This window comes from Nyctereutes procyonoides, unplaced genomic scaffold (assembly GCF_905146905.1).
Source record: "Nyctereutes procyonoides isolate TBG_1078 unplaced genomic scaffold, NYPRO_anot_genome, whole genome shotgun sequence".
In the NCBI taxonomy this organism is placed as follows: domain Eukaryota; kingdom Metazoa; phylum Chordata; class Mammalia; order Carnivora; family Canidae; genus Nyctereutes; species Nyctereutes procyonoides.
Window position 1 is genome coordinate 44854691 of NW_026575139.1, and position 19016 is coordinate 44873706.

A 19016-nucleotide genomic window follows, 5' to 3' on the forward strand; every position below is an offset into this window, starting at 1 on the left:
CATGGATTTAAAATCATTGTGAGTGTGTGCACCAAATATTCCCAAACTGTGGAAAATGAAGTAAATTATAACTGATAAGATGTTATTCACAGTAATTTCCTTTCATTACCCATGCAGGCTTGACTACAAAGTCTTTCTTGGCTCACCAGTAAAGGAATTTGCATATATTGTTTATTATTTCAATCTAAGCCTGAGAGCTGCAACAAAGTAAAATTGATAACAATTGTAAACAGTAGATAATAGACAACTCTGCACAGCAGAGCTATCAGAGTTCAATAGGTAGCAGGCATGACAGCACTGTGAAAAATTCAAGGCTCCATATTAATGTGAGTAATTGCTATTGAATAAAAAAAGTTCAAAAGTAAAATTTCTCAGTAGTCCAATTTACATGTGTTATTTTCAAGCTATATATCTATAACAAAGTAGAAACTTCTTTAGCTAAATACATATAATAAAAGCTGATCACAAATGTGGTTTCAGAAACTACATATTTTGTATCTCAAGCAGTATCATTTTAGTTTTTAAGAAACTTCACCTCTCTATCCCTTGCCAAAAATATCAAGGAAAAGATTTCCATAGGGAGTAGGGTAGAATTCTTTGTGAATATTTATATAAATTTTTGACTAAAAAAAAAAAAAAAAAAAAAAAAAAAACCTCCTATTGGGACACCAGGGTGGCTCAGTAGTTGAGCATCTGCCTTAGGCCCAAGGCGTGATCCTAGAGGCCCAGGATCGAGTCCCACGTTGGGCTTCTTGCATGGAGCCTGCTTCTCCCTCTGCCTGTGTCTCTGCCTCTCTCTCTCTCTGTGTCTCTCATGACTAAATAAATAAAATCTTTAAAATTAAAAAAAATTTTTAAAACCTTAAAAAAACCTCCTACCATTAAGAAGTTATTGTTCACTTTATTTAGGTAGGAAAATCCTACTGAGATTAGATTTTAAAAATAGTTCTTATCTGTTGATGTTATGTAATAAAAATATTTATGGATGAAATAATATGGGGTCTGAGATTTGCTTAAAACTATCTGGAACAGAGAAGGGGGGCAGAGGACATAGATAAAATGAGATTTGGCCATGTGCTGATAACAGTTCAATCTGTGCTGATAGGTACATGGAGTCTGTTTAATAGTCGAAGAATTTTTATATGTTTGAAGCTTTCCATAATAAAAATCTAAGAAAACTCACCTCACATCAATATTTTTAAAATTGCAGAACATTTTTAGGGCTGAATAAAAGAATAAGGGGAAAATTAATTGCCAATACACCTTATTATTGACCTTACTGATTACTTTTTGTACATTCTGGTCCAGTCCTCTCTCACACTGCTGCCAGAATTATATTTCTAAAACTTAAATTAGTTAATGGAATTCTCTTCCTCAAAAGACCTCTTTGGAGACCCTCTTACCTAAAGTATAAGGCCAATGATTCTTTCTTTTGTAACCCCACAGCACTTTGGTCTTATTCTCTTATAGGAACCTCTTGTGTGGTATTGATCTTTATCAGCTCCTGTGTGTTTACCTCCTGCAAGTTGTGAGACCCACGAGGACACAGAACACATCTTTTTATCTGTCTATTTTTTAATGCTTGGCACATCATCTGGTGTATGGTAGATGCTCAGTAAATTTTTGCTGAAGGGAATGAATGTGAGATACAGATTATATAAAAGTAAATGTTTAGAACAATGGAGCTAGAACAGGTAGTAGCAATGATGACTGGAGAGCTGGTACTTGTTTTTGGCTCTAACCTTTCTAAATAATTCATGAAAATTACTTATAATCAAGATTGAAGGTGAAACAATACTTACATAAGATACTCAAGTATCTTTTAATTGAGAAAAGCAAAGGTGAATAAAATGTATATAATTTCTTTGCTATTTTTAGATGTACACACCTAAAGAAAATACAACTACTAGGCATATATTGTCCTTAACAAGTAGTATCGTGGTAATGCTGTCAGTACAAGATTGTCATGATTTAAGGTATAATTGTAACCACAAAAAATCATAATCAATTCAAGTGCTTTCCCATAGGCAACAAAAGAAAGAAACATAAACTGACTTCATCAAAATTAAAACTTTTATTCATTAAAGGACACTATCCAAGGGAGTGAGAAGATAACTCACAGAATGGAAGGAACTATTTGTAAATCATATATTTTTTTTAGATTTTATTTATTTTATTTTAGAGAGAGAGAAGGGGCATGCACGGAAGTGGGGGAAGGGGCAGAGTATGGAAGAGGGAGGGAATCTCAAGCAGACTGCACCAAGCATGGAGCCGAATGCAGTGCTCAATCCCATGACCCTGACTGAGATCATGGCCTGAGCCTAAACCAAGAGTCAGGCACTTAAGTGACTGAGCCACCCAGGCACCCCTGCAAAACTTATTTTTGACTAGGGTCTAGTATATCATAAAATATAAAAGAACAATTCAACAATGAAAAGGCAGACAGCTTAATTAAAAAATGAGCACAGGAGCAGAATATACTTTTCTCCAAAGAAAATACACAAATGGCCAGCAAGTATCATAAAAAGATATTCAATGTCAATAGTCATTAGAGAAATACAAATCAAAACCACAATGCAATACCACTTCACACCTACTGAGATGGCTATAATAAAAAACCCAGAACATAACAAGTGCTGATGAGGATGTGGAGAGATTAGAATATGCCTATGCTTCTAGCAAGAATGTAAAATGGTACAACCACTGTGCACAGCAGTTTGGCAGTGTCTTAAGAAGTTAACATAGAACCACCATGTGACCCCGTAATTTCACTGTAAGGTATATATACAAAAGAATTGTAAATAAGTGTTCAAACAGACACTTGTACACAAATGTTTATAGACACTATTCACAATAACCAAAGGAGGAAAAAATCCAAATGTCTATCAACTAATGACTGGATTTAAAAAAAAACATGGTATATCATAGAGTGGAACATTATTTGGCCATAAAAAGGAATGAGGTTCATGTTACAATATAGATGAACCTTCAAAACATGCGAAGTGAAAAAGCCAGATACAGAACGTCATACATTATATGATTCCATTTATAGGATATATTCAGAATAAGCAAACCCATAGAAACAGAAAGTAGATTAGTGGGTGTCAGGGGCTGGAGGGGAGGGAAGAATGTGGAGTGTCAGTTTAATAGATTTGGGCTTGCCTTTTGAGGTGATGAAGATGTTTTGGAACTAGAGAGCAGTGATACACAGCATTGCGAATGCACTAAATGTTACTGAATTTATATTTTAAAATGGTTGAAGTGGTACATTTTATGTTATGAGTATTTTACCAAAATAAAAAGAAAGAAAATCCAAGTTCAATAATCTTGACCCATATAGAGATATAACAGTTTGCAAATTATTAAAGTCAAGTAAAGTCATCATGATTTGGAGGTCTGCCACCATTTTGTCCCAGGAATTTTGTTAGGCAGCTACTGGAAACCTGCCTGTGATCACTTGGAACTTCTGGTCTAAGATACCTCACATCTACATTACTGACAGAGATTCTAAGAGTTCTGAAGGAAGGACTCCAAATTGTGATTTTCTTCTTTTACTAGAGAAGTATTGTGAAATAGGAGATGGCAGCTTTTGCACAGTGTTTACCTTATAAACATCTTTGAGTGTTGTGCTTTCATAAACTCCCTCTTTCATTCTTGTGTCAATGTAAATGCCTACTATTTTAAAATTTCCTTTGATGAAACATTTAAAAACCATAGCTAGCAAAATAGAATTTTTACTTTTGAACCATTCTCCTTTAAATTTTATTTTATTGGCAGTGAAACAATGATTTGGTTCATTTACTATAGAATTTATAAGTAATTACCTGTCCTAAACAACTAAAAATTAAAGACTCAAAATATCTGCACCCCATAGCCTAGGAGATAAAATGGGATGATGAGTATCAGGATGAAATAACAAAACACAGAAAACGAGCTTAGTTCCCTGGACTGTAATATCTAATTTGCAAAATTAGTTTGGCTTGCATCACCTTATTTAAGCTGTTTTTTCAAATTTTCATTGGGCCTCTACTCTGAGCCAGGCATTGTGCTAGATGATAGAGACACAAAGATAAACCACATTGTTCCATGATTGGTTTCATAGCTTCATGCAGTAATGTTTTGCTATTTCTAAAAGATCTCAACACCCCCTGGAGCAAAACCTTATTTCAGATGCCTAAGAATCCTCTAAAATATAGCACAAAATGAAAAAAAAATTTTTACTTCCCTAATTTATTTCACTACAGGCAAATATTTTCCTTCTCTCTGGCCTGACAACCAGAACATGGATTCTAAGAACAGAACAGGAAGTACACACCAATAAAGCTGCAGGCCCACTCATCTTTGCTTCATTTTCCAGACCCCCTTAGCTAGTTTTCCCTCTGTTCTCTTATCACCCCTCATCTTAATATTTCCAACTGAAGCATCAGAGTTGAACCCAGACATTTAAGAGTATTTGAGTTAATTAAGGGGGGGGGGGACAAAGACCCTACCCTGTTCTAACTACTATCACTGATATCAATGAAGCACTCAGAGAGAACAATAACTGACAAGCTCCAGAGCACTCTTTCAGGAGGTCCAGCATGCAAAGTGTGTTTTCTGTTGCAGTGTTCCAAGGAAATATTTTTCTTGCTAGTCACTGGAACAGCTGGTTGGGGATTTCCCTATTTTTGTTAGAGTGAATTGATTTGGCAAGAAAAACAGATGAATCTTTTCAATTCCCCCCACCTCCCCTTTCACTCCACTGTCTCCTCCACTCCCTGCCTTCCCTACAACAAATCAGCTGTACCTCAGGAAAGGTAAGAAGCAAGTAAGAAGTCAGACTGTGGTTATTCATCTACAAATGACTCAGATAGCTGGGCCTTTTTTCCCCTGTGTTTCTTGCCACCAAGTAAGGAGATTTAATGGGGGAAAAAATCCAATGTTACTGGCTACACATTCAATGCCTCTGCCCTCCTAAGACAACCACATTCCATTCCAGAACTTAATTCCCCAGAAGGAGGCCAGATTGGTTAAACAGATGGTATGTGCCCCCCCTTCAATTTATTCTTCCACCCCCCACCCCACTCAAAAGTCTTAATGATAGCCATATTTCTCCAATACCAACCATTCATTCATTCTTTCATCAACAAGTGGCTGTTAAGCATCCAGTATGTGCCAGGCACAGTGATGAGAATTATAATAGTGAGAAAAACGGGACAGGGTTTTATAGTCTGTTGGAGAAGAAGGACATGAGTCAAAGCATAACACAAATGAGAGCATAAGCAGAAGTATGTGTTGAGAAAAAAACACAGTATTTGTGATGGCCGGCAGAAAAGAATAAGACATGGACTGAGGTAAGGGGAGCAGTTCAAATAAATAGAGCTGAAGGATGAATTAGCCACGTAGAAAATGCAGGACAATGGTGAGATCTAGGTAGAGGGAACCGCTAAGACCCTATGATTAGAAGGAGCTTGACATATTAGTGAAACCAAAAGAAGTTCAGAAAGGGCAGAATTCAGAGAAAGAGGGAAGGAGTAGTGCAAAGTGGAGCTAGATCCACCAAAAAACCAAACAAACATAAAACAACCCAAAAAACCTTTTAGAAATAGTAAGTCAATTCAGCCAGATTTCAGGATACAAGATCAATGTATATAAGTCAATTACATTTCTACACAATAGCAATGAACATCTGAAAATAAAATTTGGAGAAAAAAATCATTTACAATATTATCAAAAAGAATAAAATACTTAAGAATAAACTTATATAGTGTAATTCTTATACACTGAAAACTACACAATATTGTTGAAAAAAATTTAAAGACCTAAGTAAATGGAAAGGCATCCTATGTTCATAAACTGGGAGATTTAATATTGTTAAGATGGCAATACCAAATTGATTTACAGATTCAACTCAATCCCTATAAATTCCTTAGATGATTTTTTGCAGAAATAAACAAGCTGATCCTAAGATTCATATGGAAATTCAAGGAACTGAGAGTAGCCACACAATAAAAAATGTTGAAACATGAACTCTTCCTAATTTCAAATATGAAGCATAGATATGTACTACAGATAGTACAAATACAAAGACAGAAATATAGATCAATGGGGCAGAACCAAGAGTCTAGAAATAAATCCTCTTACTTTTATAATTAGTTTATTTTTGACAAGAAAACTAAGAAATTAATGGGAAAGAATAATGTTTTCAATAAGTTGTGCCAGAAGATGTGGTTATCCACATGCAAAAAAATGAAGTCAGACCCCTACGTCACACCAAATATAAAAATTAACTCAAAATGCATCGTCAACCTGAAAGAGCTAAAACTGTAAAACTATTAAAAGAAAACATGGAAGTAAATTTTCTTGACCTTAGATTAGGCAATATTGTCTTATATATGACACCAAATTCACAAGCGATAAAAGACAAAATGACAGATTAGACCTCACGAAAATGAAAAACTTCTGTGCTTCAAAGTGCACCAACGAAAGTGAAAAGACAACTCATAGAATGGCAGAAAAATATTCTCAAATCATATATCAGATGATGGACTTCTATCTAGAATATATAAAGTACTCTTATGACTCAATAGTAAAAAAGATGAACAATCCAATTTTAAAATGGGCACAGTCTAGACAAGAAAAAGAAAAAAAGAAAGAAAGAAAGAAAGAAAGAAAGAAAGAAAGAAAGAAAGAAGGAAGGAGGGAGGAAGGAGTGAATCTAGACAGACTTTACACCCTTCACAAAAGTTAACTCAAAATGGATCATAGATATAAATTTAAAATGCAAAAGTATAAAACTCCTGAGGGATAACATTGCATAACACTGGAGATTTGGGGGATGGCAATGACCTTTTAGCTACAACATCAAAGGCATGATCCATGAAAGAAATAATTGATAAACTGAACTTCAATAAAATTAAAAAGTCCTCTATAAAGGTCACCATCCAGAAAATGAAAAAATAAGCCACAGATTGGGGGAAAATATGTGCAAAAGATAACTGATAAAAGACTGTCATCAAAAATATACAAAGAACTCTTAAAATTCAACAGTAAAAAAAAAAAAGAACAATTAAACACTGGGCAAAAGACCTGAACAGACACAACACCAAAGATTTACAGATGAAAGCACAGGAAAACATGCTCAAAATCATAAGTCTTTAGGGAATTGCAAATTAAAACAGCAATGAGATACTACTACACACTTATTAGAATGGCCGAAATCCAAAACACTGACAACAGCAAATGCTGCAGGATCTGCAGCAACAGAAATTCTCATTCACTGCTTGTGGGAATGTAAAATGCTGCACCCACTGTGGAAGACAATTTGGCAATTTCTTAAAAGCTAAGCATACTCTTACCATATGATCTAGCAATCACACTCCTTGGTATTTACCCAAATGAGTTGAAAAACATATCTATACAAAAACCTGTACATGAATGTTTATAGCAGATTTATTTATAATTTCCCAAAGTTAGAAGCAACCAAGATGTTCTTCAGTAAATGAATGGATAAATAAACTTAGGCAAATCCAGACCATGGAATATCATTCAGCCTGAAATGAGCTATCAAGCCATGGAAGGATATGGAGGAAGGCTAGATACGTACAACTAAGTGAAAGGCTGAAAAGTCTACATACTACATGATTCCAGCTATATGACATTCTAGAAAAGGCAAAAATCATAAAGTCAGGAAAAAGGTCAGTCATTGCCAGGGGTTGGAGGAGGGAGGGATTAATAAGTGGAGCATGGAGAATTTTTAGGGCAGCGAAACTATTCTGTATGATACTATAATGGATACATGTCATTACGTATTTATCTAAAACAGAATGTATAATACCTACAGGGAACCCTTATATAAACTATGGTCTTGGCCCTCAAGTGATAATAATGTTTCAATGTAGGTTCATCAATTCTAACACTCTGGTGTGGGATGTTGTTAAGTTGGGCAGAGGTGAGGTCAAAAAAGCATAGAGGAATTCTCTGTGAACATAAAACTGCTCTAAAAAATGAAGTCTATTTTTTTAAACCCATTCAAATAAATAAAAAACTCCATGATCTATCTCAGTTCATCATGCAAATTACTCTCCCTACTACTGCTAGGCTGGTTTATGAATGATCAAAACTAGAAACTAAAATATTTTCCAAAACCCTTTTTAAATATGGGCAAAGATTTGAAACAGCCTTTCTTCAAAGATGATACACAAATAGGTAATAGACGCATGGTTAAATGCTCATCATTGTTATTCACATAGGAAAGCAAGTCAAAATTGCAAGATACCACTTGGCATTTGCCAGGACGGCTAAAAATTTAAAAGACAGAAAATAATAAGTGTTGACAAAGATGTCGAGAAATTAGAACTCTCACTTCCTGCTGATGCAAGTTTTAAATGGGTCAGTGCCTTTGGAAAACAGTTTGGTACTTTCTCAAAAAGTGGAACATATTGTTACTATATAACCTAACAACTGTAAAGAAGAAGGAAAAAGAAGGAAGGAAAAAGAAGAAGAAAGAAAGAAAGAAAGAAAGAAAGAAAGAAAGAAAGAAAGAAAGAAAGAAAGAAAGAAAGAAAGAAAACAAGAGAGAGAAAGAAGGGAAGTGCTATAACATCGATGACCCTTGAAGACAGTGCACTTAGTGAAAGAAGACAGACACAAAAGACAGTTGCCATCATATCATCACATATTATGGGATTCCATCTCTATGAAATGTCCTGAATAGGCAAAATCAGGGAGACAAAGTAGATTAGTGGTTGCTTACAGCTGGGGCGGTGGGTTTGTGACAGCTAAACAATACGGGGTTTGTGACAGAGGAGATGAAAGTGTGCTAAAATTGGTGATGGTTGCACATATCTGTGAATATACGAAAAACCACTGTACTGTATACTTAAAGTGATGAATTTTATGTAAATTATATCTCAATCTTTTTTTAAAGCTAGAAAAGTAGCCAGATATCAGACCTTTTCAAGCCCTGGAGGCCGCAGAAGTACTGTGTTTCTCTGTCTCAACCAAAAAGTGACTGAACAGGTTCAAATGTCCTTTCAGCTCCCCCAGTGCTGGAAGAGCAGACCGTCCAGAGTATCTAAACCGCATAGTCCACATATGAGGGGAACGGCTGGGTTTCCATTGCCTGCGGATGAACAGACCCCTGCTCTGCCCTTCCCTGGAAGCGGGCTCTTCATTACCTCTCAATACTCAGTTTGGGCTTCAAGTATTGCCCCCAGCTGAACGACTGTCCCTGGTGCCCATGCCTTCCACTGGGAAGTTCCCAGCACATGCTTCTCATTTTATCTGGGTTCTTGTCCCTCTTCCCTGCCCATCAGTTTTTTGTCAAACTAGCAAGAAAGAATCACCTTTTGGGTCACACAAATGACCTTGCCCTGAAGCTGAAGCATAAACCTCTGTCCCTCTGCTCCCTGCCCCACTTCCTGTGGTGGCGAATATTGATTCTCCTCATGACAGAGCAAGTATTCACCAGCTCTGGAAGGCTGAGAATTTTCATCCTCAGTTTTAGAGGAAGGATTGTGATACTGACAACTCCTGTAAGTAGGATGTTACAGAAGGGAAAGCTAAATAAAGTGACTGCTGTCTGGGCAAAGGAGGGACGGCGAGATTTCTATAGCCCTGACAGGTATTCAAAATAGAAAAGGTAGAAAGGTTCTAAAAAGCAAGTATCTCAAATTGTCCTCCAAGAAAGAAGCCAGGTTCTAGGTACTTTTCCATAAAAATATCCAAGCAGCACAAGCCTACTCGCTCTGCAACCATCCAGCACTGTTATGACTGAGTACTGAGCACTGATGACCAAACCACAGATCGACAGGGGTCCGGTGACAAACCCCTTGCTCTCCTTAGCCATGGTATGGAACGGGTAATGGCCATGTATGTCGAGGAGGGGGGTTTAAGTGTGTAGTTCAAGAAAAGAACCACCAGCCAGTCACCTTGGGAATGCACTGATCTCCAGCCACTTGAACTGCATGAACAAACAAGTTCCTGCAGGCAGACAGGAACGGGGTGTGTTCCCCGTGTGCCCCCACCCGCCACTGACTCGCCTCCCCGGTTGTGCAAGCAGCTGGCAGAGTTGCCTCACCCAAGTACAACGCCAGGCGATGCACGTCTACGAACTGGGTTCTCTCCTAACCCACTGGGAGCGGCAATGCTGCTGGTCCTCCTAACGCTTCCCTCCGACAGGTCTTACCTCAAGTGACAGAGATAAAGGGATTGGCGCTGAAGAGAGGAGCCTACAAGGGAAACTGAAAACTGTGCCAGGTGGTGGTGAGGAGGACTCACAAGCAAGACTTGAGGCGGGACCCAGAGGCACTGTCTGAACAGAGTGGGGGTGGACGGTGTCCTGGGCAAGAACAGAGAACATGGGCCTGGGGACTCGGAACTGTCATTTCCAGGGCATATGACATTTAGTGACAGAGTTCGAGAGAATGGTCCTTTTCTTTCTTTAAAGATTTTATTTATTTATTCATGAAAGACACAGAGAGAGAGGCAGAGACATAGGCAGAGGGAGAAGCAGGCTCCATGCAGGGAACCTGATGTGGGACTTGATCCCAAGACCTTGAGATCATGACCTGAATCAAAGGCAGATGCTCAACAACTGAACCACCCAGGTGTCCCGAGGATGGTGCTTTTCTAAAAGAGGGAATTAGTAGGTGTGACAAACAGGGAAGAAATGTCTAGAAACGATTCTTTCAAAATTTCTCATGTGGTGAATGGGTTGGAGATGAGGAACATTCGGTGAGACTCAGCAGGAGGTCAGGCAGTATGCACAGAGAGGCAGCCCCGATCACTGCCATGCATCCGGCTCCCATAAAATACCAGTGTCTTATTTAGACTCTGAGCTACTGGCCTCAGGAAAAGCATTTATGCCATTCAGGGCAACTCACGCAAAGGCAATGCTGGACCTGTTTTTTATTCAGCTTTTTTTTTTTTTTAAGGCAACTTTTCTGTAAATCAAATCACCCAAAGAAATAAATCCCATAAATACTGCTGAATAATTGCCAAAGGCCCTCAGCATTTCTCTATCATCAACCTGCCCTTTCCCAGAAGGAACTTCAGGCTCTTTTTTGAAGCACAACAAAAATTTAAGCAGGTCTTGGCTTTGTCTACCTGATGCTGTGATTCCTCTGAACTGGGTACTCTCTTTGCCATTAGACTGTGCTGAGGTAAAGCCAAGAGCGCTGCACAAGGTGTGTGACCCAAGCATTTAGCAGACACTGAAGAGGTAGACACAGTGATTGTTCATCAAAGATAATAATTTCTAAACTGTTCCAGGGGAGATACTCTTCAGAGTGACCCAAGAACAGTGTGTTTCAGCCTTCAAAGGGCTTAATAACATTTATGACATTTACTGAGAGCCTAATAAGTGCCAGGCAGTGTGCCAGGCACTGGGATGACAAGATTTACAAAATGAGGTTGAGTGGGCCTGGGGATAACCTAGGGCTGAGCTCTATCTTCTTACTGCTGTCACTGTTAGAAGGTTAATTGTGGGTTTTTAGTACTAACAACAATGGATGATAGATTCTACGAAAATATGGACTATAATGGTATTGCTACTTCCATCTGGAAGACTCAGATGTAAAAACTTCCTAGAGACATTTGGTTAAAGATTAAAGGTTAATGTTGTAGAAATTAATAAAAATCTAGAACTTTCGTTATGGTGTCCAGTTGTTTTTAAAAGCAGTCAACAAGTATTCACTGAATACACACTCAGATTCTGGTATAATTTACAGAGGCATAGGAAGTCGTTTGAAGTGGTTAGTCTCTGTTGTTAGAGGCTGGAAGTCATGGTGGAGGATAACACATAAGCACAGACACACACAGACACACAACCTAGCAGTCTGATATATCATGTAATTCCTGAATGGTACTATAAGAAGTAATACTATAGAAAATAATAGAGGAATTGCAAGAATGAAGACTGCAGGTATCTTCATGGGGAGCTTCATGTAGGAGTGAAAAAAATTAGTAATGTGCTTGGTAAAAGGGCAAGATTCATCTGAGCAGAGAGGAAGGGAGAAATCATTCCAGACAGTAGTAGATGGATGGCCATGCATAAAAGGCAAGAAGGGAAAAAAGCAGGTCCAGGCAACTCTGAGTCTAGCAGGCCAGAGGGCAGAAATGCAAATGGTGGTTCCATTTCCTAGAATGGTAGCTTGAGCCAGACTACAGGCATCAAGGGTACATTACGTATCTTATTCCTTGTGATGTTAACCTCAATCTCTTTGTTAAGATGGGATCTGCCAAGCTTCTGCACTATAGACTAAGAAAAATCAATAAATATCTTGAGGAAGATGCACCACACTTTTAAGTTGAATCTGCATTATTAACATTTTCCCATAACAAAGTCTATATAATCAACAAAACCATAAGCTGAACCCTGATTTGTAGTGTTTGCTAGTTTCCGTAGCGTAAACATTCCCACCACAGCAAGGTGAAGCTTCCAGTGTGACACCACTAAAGACGGAGCCGGGATGAGCTATGCAGTAGCACACGGCTACACAGCACACCTGCCATATACAGTAGCTGCATGCCACCCCCGGGGCACGCAGAGCAGTAACACATAGTGAAATAATTAGAACATGATGTGTTGAGTATTCACTACCTTTGTTTAGAATATAATTTATGTAATTGCAAGTTTACAAAATTTAATTTTTAAGAGTGGCTGTGTTTAACAACTGCCGCACAAAATTCCTGAACGTGACATTTGGCTCTCCTGAGCTGGTAGGCGCTGACTCGGGCACATTGCTGCAGGCTTGGCTCTCTGTAGCCAGGTGGCCCACCCAAGGCATCTCGTCGCAAAGCTGGGAATAAGCGGGTAAATCTCTCTTAGATCCTGTGGTCTGGCATTTGTTCCAGTCACAGGAAAGGTGCGTTTTTAACTAGAAGAAAGAGTAAAATTGATGGTGTGGGTTCTTCATTATGAGCTATGGCTGCCAGGTGCCTTTGCCAGGTGAGATGCTTCAGACATGCATCTCTCCATGTAGAGTGATCTGTGCTGAGATGCTGGGACTAGGAAACCAAACCTTCAATTAGACACCTACTGCTTGCTTGGAGAGGAAATTCAATTCTTTTCTCCTCATCCATAAGCGTGGAGTGATTGCTAATAAGTATATAATAAATATACAGATACATACACAGTAACAACATTGATAAAAATGCCTGGTCCAATATCTTAGCTCTTTGTGCATGTGTGTGTAAATAAATAAATAAGAATTTATATAAATATATTTTATAGAGAGAGCTTGTATATTAAAAATACCAAAATTTTGTTTGTTTATATACAAAATATATTTTTATATATTTCTCTCTATATATTGTATATATAATGACACATTTACATGTGTATATGCATGTGTGTGCATTTGTATTTTACACTTCTGCAGTGCTTTTTTTTAGATTATAAAAATCCTGTTATATTTTATTTTATTTTTTTATAATAAATTTATTTTTTATTGGTGTTCAATTTGCCAACATCCAGAATAACACCCAGTGCTCATCCTGTCAAGTGCCCCCCTCAGTGTTCTGCAGGGCTTTTTAAAAAAGATTCATTTATTTGAGAGAGACAGCACGTAAGGGGAGGGGTTGGGGTAGAGGAAGAGAGAGAGAATCCCAGACTTCCTGCTGAGCACAGGGCCTGCTGTGGGGCTCCATGTGGGGCTTGAGATCATGACCTGAGCTGAAATCAAGAGTCAAGCACTCAACCAACTGTGTCACCCAGGTGCTCCCCGAGCACTTCTTAAATGGAAGGTACTTCCCATGCACTAATGCATATTAACTCCAATTGTCATATTCCTGAAAGGCAGGTGGGTGTTATTGTTGCTGTCATCATTGTTCCTATTTTCTTTAAACATGTGTAAAAATAACATAGAGAAGTTAAGTGACTTGTCCAAGGCCAAAGAATGAATAAGTATAGAATCTAGGATTTAAGGCCAAGGAATTTGTTTTTATTTTTTTAAAGATTTTATTTATTTATTCATGAGAGACACAATGAGGGGGAGAGAGAGAGAGAGAGAGAGAGAGAGAGAGAGAGAGAGAGAGAGGCAGAGACACAGGCAGAGGGAGAAGCAGGTTCCATGCAGGGAGCCCGACGCAGGACTCGATCCTGGGACTCCAGGATCACACTCTGAGCCGAAGGCAGATGCTTAACTGCTGAGCCACCCAAGTGTCCCAAGCCCAAGGAATTTAGTATCAGAATTAATGTGCTTTGTGCCTTCAGGCACTCACAGTGCTTGTTTTATTTCCCAGTTAGAGGAAAGGCATGAAGAGAAATACAAAACACCACGTTCCTACATCTGTGGGCTATTCCACCAGCATGTCCCATGAGACACGCTATTACTTCTGTGTATCTCAGGAAACATGACTTGTGCTTGTTATAAGTTTCTGAATATGAGAAGAGGTAGGGGTGCTTGTGTAGTGGGAGAATGCAGCACCCTTTGGTGGGAAAGTTCGGCTGAGCCCCTTCTGGCAAGTGGGCAGCAGTGGCAGTGAGAGTGTTGACTCCGCAAAGCCTCTTGGATGCCCCTCGACCACCTGACTGGTTTTGCTGGCAGGTCTCTCTCTGCAGTGACCTGATTCAATTCCATTCTGCTCTACTGGAAAAGAATCATAGTTTATCAGAACTATCTAATGATTTCTTTTATGTTTTCAAAGTTAGGAAAAGCAGTTATCAGGACCAGTGATTCTCAAACTCCTAAAAAATTTTTTGGAGTAAGAAACAGCCTTCCTTTTCCCCTTTTTTCCCAATTGCAATCTTCATGGACACTCAATATAAAAAAGAGGGGGAAAAAATTGAGGCAGTTGGTTGTAGCTAGGTTGGGGACCTTGGTGCTCTGCCAAGGGTCCCTTTTAGTTGCTTCTGAGAAATCTCCTCAGAAGGGGTTTTGTGTTGTAGATGAAGAATTACAGATCTACTTAGCTGAGGGCTTGAAAAACAGAAAGATACAGTGATTTTCTCAAAGCCACACAGCAGATAGAGCTGAGAATCTGCCAGTTTTCTAGTGTTCCTAGTGCTTTGTGTATCACATGATCATATCACATTACTGACACTGGCGCTTGCTGAGGATCAGCTGGGGAGAGACAACGCTGGTGTCTGTAAGCCACAAAGCACTCACACCTCTTGGCTGGTGATCCACTGGCCAAAGTTGGAATTCACTTGCCAACACCAGGGCATAAGCAAGAGGAACTGGCCACTGCTGACCAGTGAACCTGCCACCGAATCTTGATGAAAGGTTCTCACTACATTTGCAGAACAGATGCTGAGACCGAGGGATCATATTTTACTGTAATGGAAGCCGTCCGAATGTATGCCTCACCCATCTGTCTTCTCTCAAGGTACAGCAGCCTTCCCTCTTTATCTGACTGGAAGGTACAGTTATTTTTATTGTCAGGAGCATAAAATACATGGGGACATTTGAATGGGGATCCTTGGATGCACAGAATAGCTGCTCAGCATAAAGCAACTGCTAAATATTTTGTAGCATTTTCATAATTCATGAAACCTGTTAGTCCGTGGAGATTTTTCTAGATACCCCATCTTCTATAGGCTGCAGAGAAAGGAGAAAGAGCTATTTTCCTTAAGGGTCTGCCTATCTGATCTACTTTGCCTCATTTACCCAAATATTTACATAGGGCTATCTCTTGATTACTAACTCTCCTAGTAGTGACCTGTTTCTTGCCCCAACTCTGGATGTTTTGGAACAAGCTGTTTAGCTATTTCAGGCCTTGGTTTATCAATTCATGTAAAGGACCAGTCTGCATGTTGTCATGAGGAATACACTGAGTTAATGTTTATAAACCATGGTGATGTTCTCAGATGAAAGATGTTCAGTGACTATAAAAATACTCCTCTGTGATGATTAATGCATGGTCTTTGCCAATGAGATTATTTAAATGATGGAACAGTGGCTACTATTTTAATCGTATAGAGCCTCACCGAAGTTTCAAAGCACTTTTCCGACACTAAATCATGGCATGTGTTACTTAATCCTCACTTTAGAGACAGGGAAGTTGAAGCACAGTAATGCATGTGCTTTTACACATGGGCAGGGGTTAAATTTTACTGTGTTAAAGTTTTCCGGGTTGCTTCTCTTCCAGAACATTCTCCAGATTCATTCACCTTGGCCCTCTCACCTGGCATTTTGTAAAATATCCTGAACCGAGACATTTGCCCTGGACAATGATTGCAAAGCTCACAGGAAATCCATTTAGCAAGTATTTATTGAAGTCCTGGAAATAGAGAGATGAGAGACATAATCCATGGTCTCAAAACCCTTACAATTCAAAGGGAGAGGCAGAGCAGCAAGCGAGTGGTGAGCTGAGTACTGTGATAGAGACATGCATACAGAGGGAGAGTATCCAGATGAAGAGTGAAGGGAGTGTAGAGACAGTTTAAGAAGTGACGTTTGTTTGTTTGCAAATGTGCTTTGGTCATGAATCTTAATTTGGGTTCCTTCAGACACAGTTGCTGCAGCAAAGATTTGAGGCTTATTTATTTTTTTAAGATTATTTATTTATTTATTTATTTATTCATAAGAGACACACGGAGAGAGAGGCAGAGACACAGGCAGAGGGAGAAGCAGGCTCTCTGCGGGGAGCCCAATGTCAGAGTCAATCCAGGACCCCGGGATCACGACTTGAGCCAAAGGCAGACGCTCAGCCACTGAGCCACCCAGGAGCCCCTGATTTGAGGTTTATAGAGAAGCTTACTTGGAAGATGAAGAAAGTACCATAAGGTGACAGGGAAGGAAAGGCAGTTATCACTATGGGCAACCATAGCTTATTTCTGGGGAAACACACATCTCAGAGGCATCCCTGCAAGGAGCCAGGGAGCCGGGGTATTTGTGTCCCAATTCCTATTGGCTATGGTGGTGGACTGCTTCTGGAGGACATTAATTCCCTAACATTCTTGCCTATGTCATATGGGACAAAGTAGGCTCCAGGCACCAGAGGAAGTCTTCAAATAAAGAAGTGGTGGCAGTTGGAAGTCCAAGGCACTTAGGGATAAGGGTGAAAGGGACAAACAAGGCACAGGAGCTGCTCTGCCTTTTGAAGAAAATCACTGCTTGAACTCAAAGTACTTATTCTCTAGTGTGTGTGTGTCTCTCTCTTTTTAAATTCAGTTAGCCAACATATAGTACATTATCAGTTGCAGATGTAGTGTTCAATAATTCATCAGTGGCATATAACACCCAGTGTGCCTCTTTGACAGTCTGGTTTGTAGACAGCTACTTAACTATCCATTTCAGTCTACAGAGGACAGTCTCTATTAAGAGCAGGGACAAAGCTGGGGGAAGATCAACTTACAGCTTACGGCTTACTACATGTGCAAAACACACCGCTCACTCCTCTTGTCCTGCAGGTCTCAGAAAAGACGCCTCCTCCTTAGCTTTCTTCTTGACCCCTTCCTTGTCCTCCGTAGGACTCTGAGCTCACCACTCTCATGATGCTTATAACATCCACTTGCACTTTTGTATTTACTCAACCATCTTCGAAAGACTCAACTTCCTGAAGGCAGAATCTGTGCCTATCAGAGAATCTCTCTGTGATGCATGTGATCTTCTCTTAAAAGAACAAGAATAGGGGCGCCTGGGTGGCTCAGTTGGTTAAGCATCTACCTTCAGCTCAGGTCATGATCATGGGGTCATAGGATGGAGCCCCACATGGGGCTCCCTACTCAGCAGGGAGTCTGCTTCACCCTCTGCCCCTCTCTCACTTCATGCTCTCCCTCTCCCTCTCTCTCTCAAGTAAATGGATAAAAACTTTTTTTAAAAAAAGAACAAAAATAATAAATCTTTTCTACTTTATGACTTCCCTTTAAAGCAAGTGTCTGGGGCAGCCCAGGTGGCTCAGCAGTTTAGTGCCACCTTCAGCCCAGGACCTGATCCTAGAGACCAGGGATTGGTCCGCATCAGGCTCCCTGCATGGAGCCTGCTTCTCCCTCTGCCTGTGTCTGTCTGTCTGTCTCTCTCTCTCTGTCTCTCATGAATAAATAAATAAAATCTTTTTTTTTAATTTTTATTTATTTATGATATTCACAGAGAGAGAGAGAGAGGCAGAGACACAGGCAGAGGGAGAAGCAGGCTCCATGCACCGGGAGCCCGATGTGGGATTCGATCCCGGGTCTCCAGGATCGCGCCCTGGGCCAAAGGCAGGCGCCAAACCGCTGCACCACCCAGGGATCCCTAAATAAATAAAATCTTAAAAAAAATAAAGCAAGTGTCTGGGAGGATGTGTGAATAGTCCAGAAGAAGTGTAAGATGAGCTGAAAGTAATGAGGTCAGTGACTGTAATGCAATGAGCACAAAAGGAAGAGGCAAGAGGAAGGGAGACCAACCAGGATGAGATATTCTAAGGGTTAAAATTAAGCAGCAAGAAGTGTAACATCATGTGAAGAGAGAAACCTTTTTAAAAAGCCTGAGGAGGGCATGTGATGTCATGAGCACTGGGTGTTATTTACAACTGATGAATCACTGACCCCTACTTCTAAAACAATACACTATATGTCAATTAATTGAATTTAAATAATAAATAAATAATAAATAAATAAACATTAAAAAAGAAAAGAAAAGAAAAAAAAAAGGAAAAATAAAATAAAAATGAGCCTGAGAGGAACCTCCATGCTGGCTTCCACAGTGGCTGCACTAGCTTGCCCTACTTACATCCCCACCAATGGTGCACAAGGGTTCCTCTTTCTCAACATCCTCATCAACATTTGTTGTTTCTTGTGTTTCTGATTTTAGCCATTCTGACAGGTGTGAGGTGATATCTCATTGTGGTTTTGATTTGCATTTCCCTGATGATGAGTGATGTTGAGCATCTTTTCACATTTGTATCATTATATTATACACCTGAAGCTAATATAACACTATGTTAACTATACTAGAATTAAAAGAGAAATAACTAGAAAGTCATTTCTCTAAGGCATGAAAGGTTAAAAAGTGTTTTTAATTCACTTTTTGTCAACTCTGCTTTTAAATTTAAGTAGCTGGGGCACCTGGGTGATGCAATTGGTTAAGCATCTGACTCCTGGTTTTGGC

The 19016-nt window shown here is 39.4% G+C and overlaps 1 protein-coding gene across 5 annotated transcripts in view; it reads right to left on the reverse strand.

The window, feature by feature from the left end:
* FRMD6 (FERM domain containing 6) overlaps positions 1 to 19016 on the reverse strand; it is a 234150-nt gene that overhangs the window by 187083 nt on the left and 28051 nt on the right. The gene's annotated exons all lie outside the window — the stretch shown is intronic.